Source organism: Elephas maximus, chromosome 4, assembly GCF_024166365.1.
Source record: "Elephas maximus indicus isolate mEleMax1 chromosome 4, mEleMax1 primary haplotype, whole genome shotgun sequence".
Taxonomy (NCBI): Eukaryota; Metazoa; Chordata; class Mammalia; order Proboscidea; family Elephantidae; genus Elephas; species Elephas maximus.
Window position 1 is genome coordinate 184,015,592 of NC_064822.1, and position 13,905 is coordinate 184,029,496.

At 42.4% G+C, this 13,905-nt stretch overlaps 1 protein-coding gene across 3 annotated transcripts in view; it reads left to right on the top strand.

Moving 5' to 3' along the window:
- GRAP2 (GRB2 related adaptor protein 2) overlaps positions 1-13,905 on the top strand; it is an 84,372-nt gene that overhangs the window by 41,914 nt on the left and 28,553 nt on the right. Inside the window, exon 1 of one of the 3 annotated variants that reach the window (XM_049885207.1) lies at positions 8,166-10,275. The exons of the other annotated variants lie outside the window; for them this stretch is intronic. The gene's annotated coding sequence lies outside the window, so the exon portion shown is untranslated. Of the gene's footprint in view, positions 1-8,165; positions 10,276-13,905 lie in introns of those variants that run through there. 3 annotated transcript variants of the gene reach the window in all.

The window sequence follows — 13,905 nt, forward strand, 5'->3', positions numbered from 1 at the left end:
AGATGAAAGTGGCTGTAGGCATGCTATCGACTGCTCTGTGTTTCATGATTTGTCCAAACAAGAGCTAAGACAGCACAGAGCACAGACAGTGAGAGAAAGGAGAGGGCAAGCAGAGCTTATTTGTAGCATTTGTGAAAGATGGTACAGCCCTGTGAACTGTTCAGGGAGAATATGGGGGCTTTCAAACATATGATAAATAAGCCAAGCTTTCAGAGCCCAAATCCATAAAAAGCAAACGTGAAGTGAACAGAAGGGAAGAGGAGACAGAGAACATGAAGGGACCGTAAAATCCTGGTAATATATTTGAGGGGAAATCATGATGTGAATAGAAAATGGGAAGTGGAAAAAAAAAAGAAGAAGAAGAAGGCTGGGGATTTGCAAAATATCTGTCTGTCTCTTTTCCCCACCGTTCATGTCCATCCTCCTTGTCTCCCATCTTTCTTATGGTGGCTCATTAAAAGCTTTCTGATTCTGGGTGGGTACTTTTAATGTTTTGTGTATGTTTGACTTTTGCCAGCAGGATTCATGGTGTTTCTGGAGACAATTGTTATTGCTTTAGGAAACAATAAAGATAAAATGAGGAAATGGCAAGTGATATATTAGCCTCCCAGGGGAGGCTTCATTTTTGTTGATGTCATTGTTTTGGATGGATGTTTTTGTGGTTGTCATTTTAATAGGAAAATGGATGGAAAATGAAAAACAAAAGCATTTTAGTTATACTTTTTGTAACCAGATCAATGGTAAGTTACTAATGTTTCAAGGAGAAAGGGAAAAAAAGCAGAACGTGTTGTGGGAAAAGTCGGTGATGTAATGGGAAAGGTAGAAACACCCTGACATCTGTTTTAAGGAAGAGAGAGAGAGAAGAAACGAAAAGGAAAAGAACCACAGCTTGCAGGTTTATTAACTGAGATTGCTTCCATTTCTGCGATTGCTTTAAAGCACATGATTGCTCAGTCCAAGCACAGCCGGGTTTATTGCAGTCATTGCCTCTTTTGCTAAGAAGCAACGGGCTTGAATTTTGCTGGTATGTGAGAATTGCTCAATTTCTTGAGCAGAGGGATGGTGCCCTGGAAGTTTCAGGGGTCTAAGTTGTTATTCATTATCCTGAACTTGTCACAGGATTTTATTATTTTGCTAGAACCAGCAGAGGTAGTGTGGTGAAGTACAGAGAACGTAGTCTTTGGAGCCAGCAGACATGTACTCTAATCTGTCGCCTCTGTTTCCCATCTATGTTGTTGTTAGTCGGTTGAGTCGGTTCTGACTCATAGGGACCCTATGTACAGCAGCATGAAGCACTGCCCAGTCCTGCGTCATCCTCACAATAGTTGCTATGCTTGAGCCCATCTTTGCAGCCACTGTGTCAATCCATCTCGTCGAGGGTCTTCCTCTCTTTCACTGACCAACCATGATGTCCTTCTCCGGGGACAGGTCCCTCCCTATAACATGTCCAAAGTACGTGACACGAAGTGTCCCCATCCTCGCTTCTAAGGAGCATTCTGGCTGTACTTCCTCCAAGACAGATTTGTTTGTTCTTCCAGAAGTCCATGATATATTCCATATTCTTTTCCAACACCATAGTTCAAATGAATCAATTCTTCATTCTTCCTTATTCAATGCCCAGCTTTTGCATGCATATGAGGCGATTGAAAATACCCTGGCTTGGGTCAGGCACACCTTAGACCTCAAAGTGACATCTTTGCTTTTTAACACTTAATGAAGCCTTTTGCAGCAGATTTGCCCAATGCAATGCATCATTTGATTTCTTGACTGCTGCTTCCAAGGATGTTGGTTGTGCATCAAAGCAAAACGAAATCCTTGACAACTTCAATCTTTTCTCCATTTATCATGATGTTGCTTATTGGTCCAGTTGTGAGGATTTTGGCTTCCTTTTTTTTTTTTTATGTTGAAGTCTTTGATCTTCATCAGCAAGTGCCTCAAGTCCTCTTCACTTTCGCAAGCAAAGCTGTGTCATCTGCATATCACAGGTTTAGTCCAGCTTCTCAGATTTGCTCAGTAAAGGGACTGATTAATATGGTAAAAGGATACGACCCTGATGCACACCTTTCCTGATTTTAAACCATGCAGTATCCCCTTGTTCTGTCCAAACAACTGCCTCTTGATCTGTGTACAGGTTCCTCATGAGCACAATTAAGTGTTCTGGAATTCCTATCCGTCGCAATGATATCCATAATTTGTTATGATCCACACAATGGAATGCCTTTGCATAGTTGACAAAACACAGGTAAACATCTTTCTGGTATTCTCTGCTTTCAGCCAAGATCCATCTAACATCAGCAATGATATCCCTGGTTCCACTTCCTCTTCTGAATCTGACTTGAATTTCAGGCAGTCTCCTGTCAATATACTTTTGCAATGCTTTTGAAAAATCTTCAGCAAAATTTTGCTTGCATGTGATATTAATGATATTGTTTGATAATTTCCATATTCTGGATCACCTTCCTTTGGAATGGGTACAAATATGGATCTCTTCTAGCTGGTTGGCCAGGTAGCTGCCTTACAAATTTCTTGGCATAGACGAGTATGCACCTCCAGTGCTGCACGCATTTGTTGAAACATCTCAGTTGGTATTCTGTAAATTCCCAGAGCCTTGTTTTTCGCCAATGTCTTCAATGCAGCTTGGACTCCTTCCTTCAGTACTATCAGTTCTTGATCATATGCTCCTGCCTGAAATAGTTGAACATCAACCCATTCTTTTTGGTACAGTGGCTCTGTGTATTCCTACCATCTTCTTTTGATGCTTCCTGTCTTATTCAAAATTTTACGCATAGAATCCTTCAGTATTGTAATTCGAGGCTTGAATTTTTTCTTCAGTTCTTTCAGCTTGAGAAATGCTGATCATGTTTTTGCTTATTGGTTTTCTAACTCCTGGTCTTTGCACATGTCATTATAATACTTTGTCTTCCTTCTCAAGCTGCTCTTTGAAATCTGTTCGGCTCTTTTACTTCATCATTTTTTCCATTTGCTGTTGTTGCTCTACTTTCAAGAGCAAGTTTCAGAGTCTCTTCTAACATCCATTTTGGTCTTTTCTTTCTTTCTTGTCATTTTAATGGCTTTTTTCTTTCTTCGTGTATGATATCCTTGATGTCATCCCACAACTCGTCTGTTCTTCGGTCATTAATGTTCAGCGCATCAAATCTATTCTTGAGATGCTCTCTAAATTCAGGTGGGATTTTGGCTTTAGTGGACTTGTTTTAATTTTCTTCAGCTTCAACTTGAACTTGCATATGTTGATAATAATAATACATGTTGCAAAGGGTGACCATTTGTAAACCTTGGCACATGACACTAAACCCGTTGCTGTCAAATCTATTCCAACTCAGGCTAATCCCACGTGCTTCAGAGTAGAGGTGCTCCACAGGGTTTTCCTGGCTGTAATCTTGCAGATCACCAGCCTTTCTTCTGGGTAGATTTGAAACATCAACTTTTCATTTAGTAGCCGAGAGTAAACTGTGCCTCCCAGGGACCTTGGCATATGATAACCCAACCCAAACCCACTGACGTCAAGTCAATTCCAATCCGCAGCAGCCATATAGGACAGTGTAGAACTGCCTCATAGGATTTCCAAGGCTGTAATCTTTACTGAAGCAGACTGCCACATCTTTCTTACATGGAGTGGATGATGGATTCGAACCACTGACCTTTCTGTTAGCAGCCAAGCACTTTACCATTGCGCCGCCATGGCTCCTCGGGTGCTCGAAAGACCCTTTCAGTAAACGGCGATTCAGCTTTAGATGGCTCTTGGTTCTAGACACTGGGGAGGCTTGGTTGTTGTGTTCTTTTCATACGTGCATGTCTTTGCACTTCCTGTTTAAAGATAAGAAGGCAGTGAGTGAGCCCTTTCGGGGTTGCAAAGTTTAGAAGCCAAATCAGTTTTCTGTTTCTCAACCCTCCATTTCCCCCCACTTCCTCCTGATTAGTGCTATCTTCTTTCTCCATGTCCTGGTTTGTCTTGATTACAATGTTTTCTACCTTCTGATAACATTGCAACCGGGACTCCAAAGTAAGTAGAGAGAAGCTAGCACTCACCCAGAGTGGCGGGCGGGGAGGGCTCGCTTGATGGAGTTATACTTTTCAAAAACAGTTCTGAAATCTCTTCTCTACAACAAAGGATGGTAAATAATCGAAATGCAAAAATGTTTTGGAGAAAAGGACACTAAATAGTCAAACAACAACAATGAGCCAAGCATTCTACATCGGCTTTTCTGTAAATTTGTGGGATGAGGGCTGTTATCTGGATTCCTGGTGAAGCACAGAGAGGTTAAGTTACTCACCATCAGGGTACTCAGCTACCAAGTTAGCCACAGATCTGAGATTTGAAACCAGGTCTCTCTGACATCCGAGTCCCAAGAACTCATGTTATACAGCCTCACCTGGCTGAGAGTGGCAGGTTAGGACAAAAACAATGCAATATGCTCAAGTTTAACAGAATGTGTAAGTCCCTAGGTGGTGGGAACCATTTATGATCGGCTAGAAACCTGGTGGCGTAGTGGTTAAGAGCTACGGCTGCTAACCAAAAGGTTCGCAGTTCGAATTCACCAGGCACTCCTTGGAAACCCCATGGGGCAGTTCTACCCTGTCCTATAGGGTCACTATGAGTCAGAATCGACTCAATGGCAATGGGTTTGGTTTGTTTTTTGTTTTTTGGCTAACCTAAATGTTGGTCTTACATACTTTGGACATGTTGTGAGGAGGGATCAGTCTCTGGGGAAGGACATCATGCTTGGCAAAATACAGGGTCAGTGGAAAAGAGGGAGACCCTCAACGAGGTAGATTGACAGAGCGGCTGCAACAATGAGCTCAAGCATAACAGCGATTGTAAGGATGGCGCAGGACCGAACAGTGTCTCATTCTGCTGTGCATGGAGTCACCATGAGTCGGAACCAACTTGACAGCACCTAACAACAACAATGACAAATGTTGGGGGTGCAAACCCACCCAGTGAGTGGCACAGCAGAAGAAAGCCTGCAATCTGCTTCCGTAAAGATTACAGCCAAGGAATCCCTATGGAGCAGTTCAACTCTGTAGCATATGGGGTCGCCATGTCTCAATGGCAATGGGTTTTTTTTTTTTTTTTAATAGAACATGTACATTATGCTTAAAGAAAAGGATACTTTTCTTCCAAAAAACTTGAAGACAATGAAATTTTATGTAATGTGCTTGAAGTAATAAAACATTAGATTATGTAAATCAGACTAATGTTGATTAAAGAAGAGAAAGGTAATAAATAATCCAATGAAAGAAGAACAAAGATCATTCGTCTTCAGCATCCCTCAATTTACAAGGCAGAGGAAGGGAGGGGTCTTACATAAGACAGTCTCATGACTTGTCTCCTCCCTCCGCTTGCCATCCCACTTCCCCAAAGAAAAGAACAAAGAACCATAAGCAAGAAAAGAGGAGCTAATTAAAAAAGGAGAAAAGCATCTTGGAGACCAATGAAATCTCTATAATCCATAGTGACAGAAAGAGACCCGCAGAGCAGCGATTTGATTAAATAAGGATATAGGGGATTTTGAAAGACTCTCCGGGTGTGTAAAGTTTGCAAGTCTTTGAAAAATATTATATTTTTTGGCTTCCAAACGTGAAAACTGCGAGATGGTTCTCATTTGGTAAATAGGAACAAATTGCAAGGCAAGGCCAAAGGGTCCAGGTGAGGCTGGGGATCCCAGGTGTGACTGAACCTTCAGGGGTTGGCAGAGGGTCTGCAGGGAGTGCCCTGGTAGAGAGGGACGTCAGATGGTAAGTGCAGATAATCCAAGATACAACAATTGATCTCTATTTGCTGGGAGCACCAGAGGAAGAAGGTAGGTCAGAAATCAGTGCAGGAAATGGAATATGTATCTAGTCATGAACAGCTACCTCTTTTGCCATGAGACCAGAAGAACTGGATAGTGCCCAGCTACCAATACTAAACACTTAAATCAAGGATGCTATAGAAGAATCCTGATCAAAAGGGGGAAAATGAGGGAGAGAATTTCATATTCTCATGGCACCCAGACTTTGAAGCTATTGAGGCTAGATGAGCCCCCAAAAGCATTGCTCTGACAAAAAAATTTAAATGTTGAACTAAAACTATCCCCTAAAGTCATCTGTGAACCAAACAATAGTTAAGCCTGATTAGAAGAGAATCCCTGCGTTAAGCATTATACTCTTTCAAAGAATTACCTATATGTGATCAAACTGACAACAGCAACTCTAAAGGATAGATGAGAAGCTTAGGGGGGCAGTGAATTTGTGTTAATGATGGTGACATAGTTTGGAAAAGGTTGCTGAGGAAGGTGGCACAGCTTGAAGAATGTAGCCAAAGTCACTGAATTTTACATGTAGAAATTGTTGAAGTGTTGTATGTTTTGTTGTGTATATTTTCACCAAAAAAAAAAAAGAAGAAAGTAAGAGCAGACAAAAGCAGCCTCAACAAGGGCCGATATGTACTGAGGAAAGGTCTATCCCCAGACTAAAACAAGGAGAAAAAAGCACACCTGCCGCCCGCGGACTCAGTGTCTCACTCGAGTACCAGCCGCCATTAGGTACCTGTCGTCAGAGACAGCTCTGTTGGCCACTTTCAGTAGAGAGGATGAACTGTTATGAGGGAACACATCTGTGCACAGGACAGGAATGGATGGCAGACGGGGAGCGGCCTGATGGCTTCTACCCATAAGCCGCTCCCTTGTGGTCTCTAAGACTGCTGTCGGCAGATCAGCCACCGATGAATTATGGTTCTCGGACAGGTTGCTGAGGGCCCCCTCCAGTTCCTCATGTCCGCCTCTGCCAGTCGTGCCAGGGAATTTATGCTTTCCCGGGGCTTAGGAGGAAGAAAATAATGAGTCACCTGGGGGCAAGGGAAAAATAAGAACGACCTGTATGTGCAAAATTGTTTAAAATGGAGGCTTTTAGGGGGTAGTAAAATTTCAGCAAAAGGAGCCCTGCTGACCCAGTGGTTAAGTGCCCAGCTACCAACCGAAACGACTGCAGTTCGAACCCACCAGCTGCTCTGCAGGAGAAAGATGTGGCAGTCTGCTTCCGTAAAAGTTACAGCCTTGGAAACCCTACAGAGCAGGTCTACTCTGTGCTGCTACAGGATCTTTATGGGTCGGAATTGACTTGATGGCAACTGACTTGGTTTTTTGGAAAATTTTAGCCAACTAGTCAGAAATGGTTTGGTGGGGTATATTTTGTTTTCTTTGCTAACTTTGGCTGCAAGAAAATCAGAAATGTTTATATCCTATGGGCAGAGCATCCATAGAAACATACCAAGTCCTCCTGAGAAAGCTGTTGATTTCCTTGAGATCCCGAATCCAAAAAGAAACTGTGGTGGTTAGGGTTGTGTGTCAACTTGGCTGGGCCTTGATTCTCAGTGGTTTGGCAGTTACGATGTAGCTTAGCAGTTCTGTACTGAAGTAATCACCTCCATGATGAGGTCTGCTATGAGTAGCCAATTAGTTGAAAGGGAGTTTCCTTGGTAGTGTGGCCTGCATCCAATATATATGGACTTTCTGGCAAAGCTCGCTCGTTTTTGCTCACTCTGGATCCTGCATCTGGCTCATCATTATTTGACCTTCAGTTCCTGGGACATGAGCCAGCAACCTGCTATCTTACCTGCTGATTTTGGGTTCGTCAGTCCCTGCAGCTATGTGAGTCAGGAGATGCCTCCAGCCTGGCACCCGCCCCATGGACTTGGCACTTTCTAGCCTCTACAGCTGCGTGAGCCATTTCCTTGATATAAATCTCTCTCTCTCTATGTATATATCACTTTCACTGATTTTGCTTCTCTAGAGAACCCAGCCAAATACAGAAACAGCCCTTCATCTCAGATTGGCGTAGGAAGTGTTGTTCATAAATCCTTAAAGCAGAGATTCCTTGATGGTCACTCCCAAGTACATGGCTATCTGCAAGCTTAGTCTGGTGAAGCCTGGGTGGGGAGACCCAGGTGGTCCTACACAAGTTGGTCGTAGCGTCAATGATACCAACTCCCACTCCACCCTCTGCACCAGACTCCAAGTCTCCAGGTAAACCAGAAGTAGAGTCATACTAGAAAAGGATTTGAGGGCCTCAATCTTTAAGGCTCCCAGAAATGAGTTGGAAATAATTTCAGAGCAGGCGCAGTAAAGAAATATTTAAACTTTGTTATACATTCAGTGAGAAGGTTAATATTTTCAGCATAGCCAGCTGACAAAAAGGTATCCCGTAAGTATAAAAAAAGAACAAAACGGTTGTGAGTTGAGAGCCCAAAACGGGGGGAATGCCAGTCTCTTAGCCACGCTCACCTCTTTTTCTTTTTCGTTAATTGTGGTAAATATGTATGTAACAAAACATCTGCCGTGTCAACACTTTTTACATTAATGTCAGTGATGTTCATCACCTTCATCGTGTTGTTCAGCCATCACCACTCTCTGTTTCCAAATTCTTCCACCCTTTTCAGCAGAACCAGCCTCTTTTTCACCCTCTTTTCCAGAATAGATTGGCTTTGGTCTCTTGAATAATATTTAAGGAGCTGCTGACAGGTGAGCTATAAGGTAGCTGTCCATCCTGCAGTTAGGGATTTTAAGAAGAGCCATCTGTAACCTTCCTCAGTGGTCTGTTTCTATGTCCAAGGCCGAGTACAAGGTGGTACGATCTGCAGAGACTAAGGTAGTGTCTTAGGCTGGGTTCTCTAGAGAAGCAAAACCAGTAAAGATACAAATATATAGAGAGAGAGATTTATATCAAGGAGACAGCTCACGTGACTGTAGAGGCTAGAACTTCCCAAGTCTGTGGATCAGGATAGAGGAAGGGGCTGCGGAGCTCAAGATCGGCAGGTTGAAAAGCAGGGCTCATGTTCACAGGCTGTGAAGATCAGCGAACCCCAAGATCGGCAGGCAAGACCACAAGGCTTCTCCTGATACACACAGCTGCAGGGGCTGGTGAACTCAAGATTGGTAGGTCAGAGATCAGGGCTCCTGCTCACAGGCTGTAAAGATCAATAAATCCCAAGATAGCCATATAAGCTGCTAGCTCAAGTCCCAAGAACCAGAGGCCAGACGAACAGGAGGCAGCTGCAGGATCCAGAACAGGCAAAAGCCGGAATGTACACTTATATTCAGATCCAGCCACACGCACAGGGAAACTGCCTTTCAACTGATTGGCTACTCACAGCAGATCCCATCGTGGAAGTGGTCACATATAAACACTGAGAATCATGGCCTAGCCAAGGCGACACACAATCTTAACTATCACAGGCAGAAAGGTTCAGATAAAAGAAAAACTTCGAATCGTTAACCTAGAATCAGAGGCAGGGGTGAGGGACTAGTCGCCTTGAGATGAAGGAAACCACCTCTCCAGGATACTCAGAAGGCACGTTTGTCATTATCGGCTGTCTTCAAGTCAGTCCCCACCTCATAGTGACACCATGCACAACTGAATGAAATGCTACCTGGTCCTGTGCCACCCCTACAATCGGCCGCAGATGGGGCCGTTGTGATCTATAGGCTGATTTTTCAGACATAGATCACCAGGCCTTTCTTCCTAGTCCCTCTGTAAGCAACAGAAAATATGGCAGAGAAGATGACTTCTAATTCTTTTCCATCTAAGCAACTCTATATTTTATGGGTTTTAGTCTCTTTAAAATGTTGAAGTTATATGCCTTAAAACTCATAAGAAACAATGACAACAGTCACCATACCTGTCTAGCTAAAGGTTATAGGGACGCAAGATGCAATGAAAAGTTACAAGATGGAATGGACGGTTTGGGGTGTACCATTGCCCTCTACTGGATTAAATAAATCAGACCTCTCAGCGTGAGTGTGTGTTTCCTTATCTCTGGCTGAGTTTGCCAAGAAGTTAGGACTCCTCTGAGTGGGAAATTAATTGGTCCTTGCAAATGGGCCTTTCTGTCTGCTGCTCCTTCCCTGGGGAAAGCAAGTATAGCCATAACTCGGATGGCAGGGTCGTTTACTGAGTGCCACCTAGGCACTGGCAAGGTCCTGTAGGCAATCGAATGATAAGCGGCAACCACAACTACCACTACCGCTCATTGAACACCTACTTTGTGCCAGGTTCTTTATACGGATTAACACAGAAAACCAAAGAACAACAACAACTAAACCCGCTGCTGTCGATTCCAACTCACAGTGACCTTATAGGACAGAGATTTTACAAGGAGTGGCTGGTGGATTCGAACTGCTGACCTTTTGGTTAGCAGCCGAGCATTAACACATGACAAGCCCATAAAGTAAGTGTGGGAAACCCTCCTTACGGATGAGGAAACTGGACACTAAGGAAGTAAGTGGCACATCTTGGATTCAAGTCCAGGTTCAGCTATTCCCAAACCCACGCTCTGTCCACTAAGCTACACCTCTTTCCCTCAAGTTCGCATTCTGCTTCGGGCTGATGAAAAAATATTGGAAATAGTGGTGATGCTTGCCCGACGACGTGAATGTAATTAATGCCACTAAATTGTACACTTAAAAATGGCTAAAATGGTACATATATATGTATATATTTTTTCCACAATTGCCACAAAAAAAGAAGTTTACAAACTATTAGGGGAGATAGAATATAGATATAAACATCTATACAAGGTGTTGTTCACCTAAGGCCAGCAGGCTGAATCCAGCCCCCGCCACCTGTTTGTGGATGGTTTGCAAGCCAAAATGGTTTTGACATTTTTAAATGGTTGAAAAAATTCAAAACAGGAATAATATTTTGTGACATGAAAATGATATGCAATTCAAATCTCAGCGTCCATAAATAAAGTTTTATTGGAACACAGCCAAGCCTATTCACTTGCTATTGTCTAATGACACAGTTGAGTAGTTTCAACAGAGACCATATGGCCTGCAAAGCTAAAGATATTTAGTCTCTGGTCCTTTATGGAGACCCTGAGTGCCGTAAATGGTTAAGCACTTAGCTACTAACCGAAAGGTTGGTGGTTCGACTCCACCCAGAGGAACCTCAGAAGGAAGGCCTGGCAATCTACTTCTGAAAGGTCACAGTCATTGAAAACCCAATGGAGCACGTTTCTACGCTGAAATACATGGAGGTCACCATGAGTTTGAATTGACTCAAGGGTAACTGGTTTGAGCTTTTTGTTTGTTTATTGTGGTCCTTTACAGAAAAGGGTTCACAGCCTCTGCTCTGTACTCCAAGGTGGAATGCTATACGTCAATAGGAGAGGTTTATTTATTTACGTATATATGTATATATATATATAATTTTATTTATTTTGTTGTTGTTGAGAATATACTCAGCAAAACATACGCCAATTTAACAGTTTCTACGTGTACCATTTGGTGACACTGATTACATTCTTCGAGTTGTATAACAATTCTCACCCTCAGTTATGGATTGAATCGTGTTCCCCAAAAATATGAGATGTAAATCCTCATCTCTATGCCCGTGGTAAAATCTCATTTGGGAATGGGTTCTCTTGTTATGTTAATGAGACAGGATTAGGGTGGGGTGTGTTTTGAGTCAATCTCTTTTGAGATATAAGAGATATAGAAGACATTAAACCAGCAAGTGAAAGAAGCAGAGATGGGGTAAGATAGATGCCAAGAGATGGAGTAAGATAGATGCCAAGCCACATGGAGATCTCCAAGGAACCAGGAAGCAGAAGCTGAAGAGACAAGGATCTTCCTCTAGAGCCAGCAGAGAGACAAAGCCTTCTCCTGGATCCAGTGCTCTGAATTCAGACTTCTAGCCTCTTAAACTATGAGAAAATAAGTTTCCATTTGTTAAAGTCATCCGCTTGTGGTATTTCTGTTATAGCAGCACTAGATAACTAAGACATCCTCCTTTTCTGAGTTGTTCCTCCCCCGTTAACATAAATTCTCTGCCATCTAAGGTTCCTATCTGTTGTCAATTTGATCCCATACAGACAGTTCTTAAAAGACCATAATGCTCAAGGCAGACATTTTTTACTAGTTAAGCTAAATTATTTGTTTGATTTTAAGAAGACTTCAGGGGATATTTTTGGTTTAATGATTATCTAAGGGCAACAGTTTCCAGGGTTCAACCAAACTTCATGGCTCCAGGAAGTCTGCAGTCCATGAGATTTTCTTCCTTTTGATCAGGATTCTTCTATGGAATTTTTGCTCAAAGTGTTCAGTAATGAACCCAGGGTGTAAATGGAAAGGGGGAGAGTGCTGACACATTGTGGAGATTACAACCAATGTCACCAACAATTTGTGTATAAATTTCTGAATGAGGTATTAATTTGCACTGTAAACGTTCCCCTAAAACAAAATAAAATTAAAAATAAATAAACCAAAGTAAAAATGTTCAGTAATGGTAGCCAGGCACCATCCAGTTCTTTTGGTCTCCTGGCAAAGGAGGCAATTGTTCATGAAGGCAATTAGTCACACATTCCATAACCTCCTCCTATTCCTGACTCTCAATAGGAGAGGTTTTTTAAAGGCCTTTGGGAGTTAGGAGCTCTGGTGGCATAGTGGTCAAGAACTCAGCTGCTAACCAAAAGGTTGGCAGTTCAAATCCACCAGCTGCTCCTTGGAAACCCTATGGGGCAGTTCTACTCTGTCCTGTAGAATCGACTCAACGACAACAGATTATGGGAGTTAAGAAGAGGGGAAGCTAAAGGCCCACCATCTGTGGCACTGGAGGTGATGTACAGGTGTGCTCTGTTTTAAGACTCAATGCATGAAAAGCCAGACATTAAAACAGAGACATTAAGAGGTAGTTATTTGCATAACAAATTTTTCTTTTCATTTTATAAAGGGCTTCACCACAGGGTTCGTTTATAGAGTAAGCCTCCATACCTCCATAGTGCATGCTGATATGATTCCATTTGCAAATACTCTATTCATAATAACTTTTCAAGAATGTTCCTACTGTGTACGGTGAGGCTTAGCTATAATCATTTTTTCCTAGCAGCATAAAGTTTCCTACTTCTGAAAAGTAATTGAGCTGACCTTGTTCAATTCAGTGGCGGGAGTAAACACTCTACCTTCTCCTTGTTTCCAGGAGGAGCTTCACCTGACAAGTATAAAGGCTGTGGATTCGAAGTCTGCATTATGTGATGCTAAAGAGCTGCTACAGTTTTACATTTTTAAGCTAAGCTCCTCTTGGTCGCTGCAGCAAAAGTCCTAAAGTATAACTCCTCACTAGTCTAACAGTTCATTTAATACCAAAAAAAACATTGCTGTCAAGTCGATTGCAACGCATGACACCCCCATATGCTACAGAGTAGAACTGTTCCATAGGGTTTTCTTGGCTGTAATCTCTATGGAAGCAGATTGCCAGGGCTTTCTTCTGTGGTACCACAGAGTGAGTTCACACCACCAACCTTTAGGTTAGTAGTCGAATGTAAACTGTTTATACCACCTAGCTTGCTAATCTCTTCATAAATATGCTACAAGCAAATACTTATAAAGGGTAATGTTTCTCTCGCTCTCTTGTTTTTTTTTTCCAAGACATTATCTTAAAACTGGGGCAAGTCATGTAAGTATTCATACTGAAGCTCTCCCCAGCAAAATACAAGTGGTGCTTTCTGATTGAATTTAGGAGCCATCTCCCTCTTTGGTTGGGTCCTGAGCCTGAATCGTCACACAGCTTTGTGGTATTATGCAATTACTCTTTTTAAGAGAGCACGAAAGGGAAACCCTGGCTATTCACAGCCAACTTAGGAGGAGCTGAAATTGTTCAAGAAGTTTCTTGCTTGGTACTATTTTGCTGTTAACTACATGTTTCTGAGCAAATCCACTTAGTCTGGCTTTCAGATGGTGGTTATTTTCAAAAGTTGTCTCGTGGCTTTGTTTTCATCCCCCGCGGTGGCTCTATTTTAGAAGGAGATAAGCATTCCCTGTATATAGTCCGAATATTTTTCAGGCCTTTTGGTGGTGGAAGAAGCTTACATAGAAATGCAAGAGCAGAGAAAAATCATTCTTCAGGAAG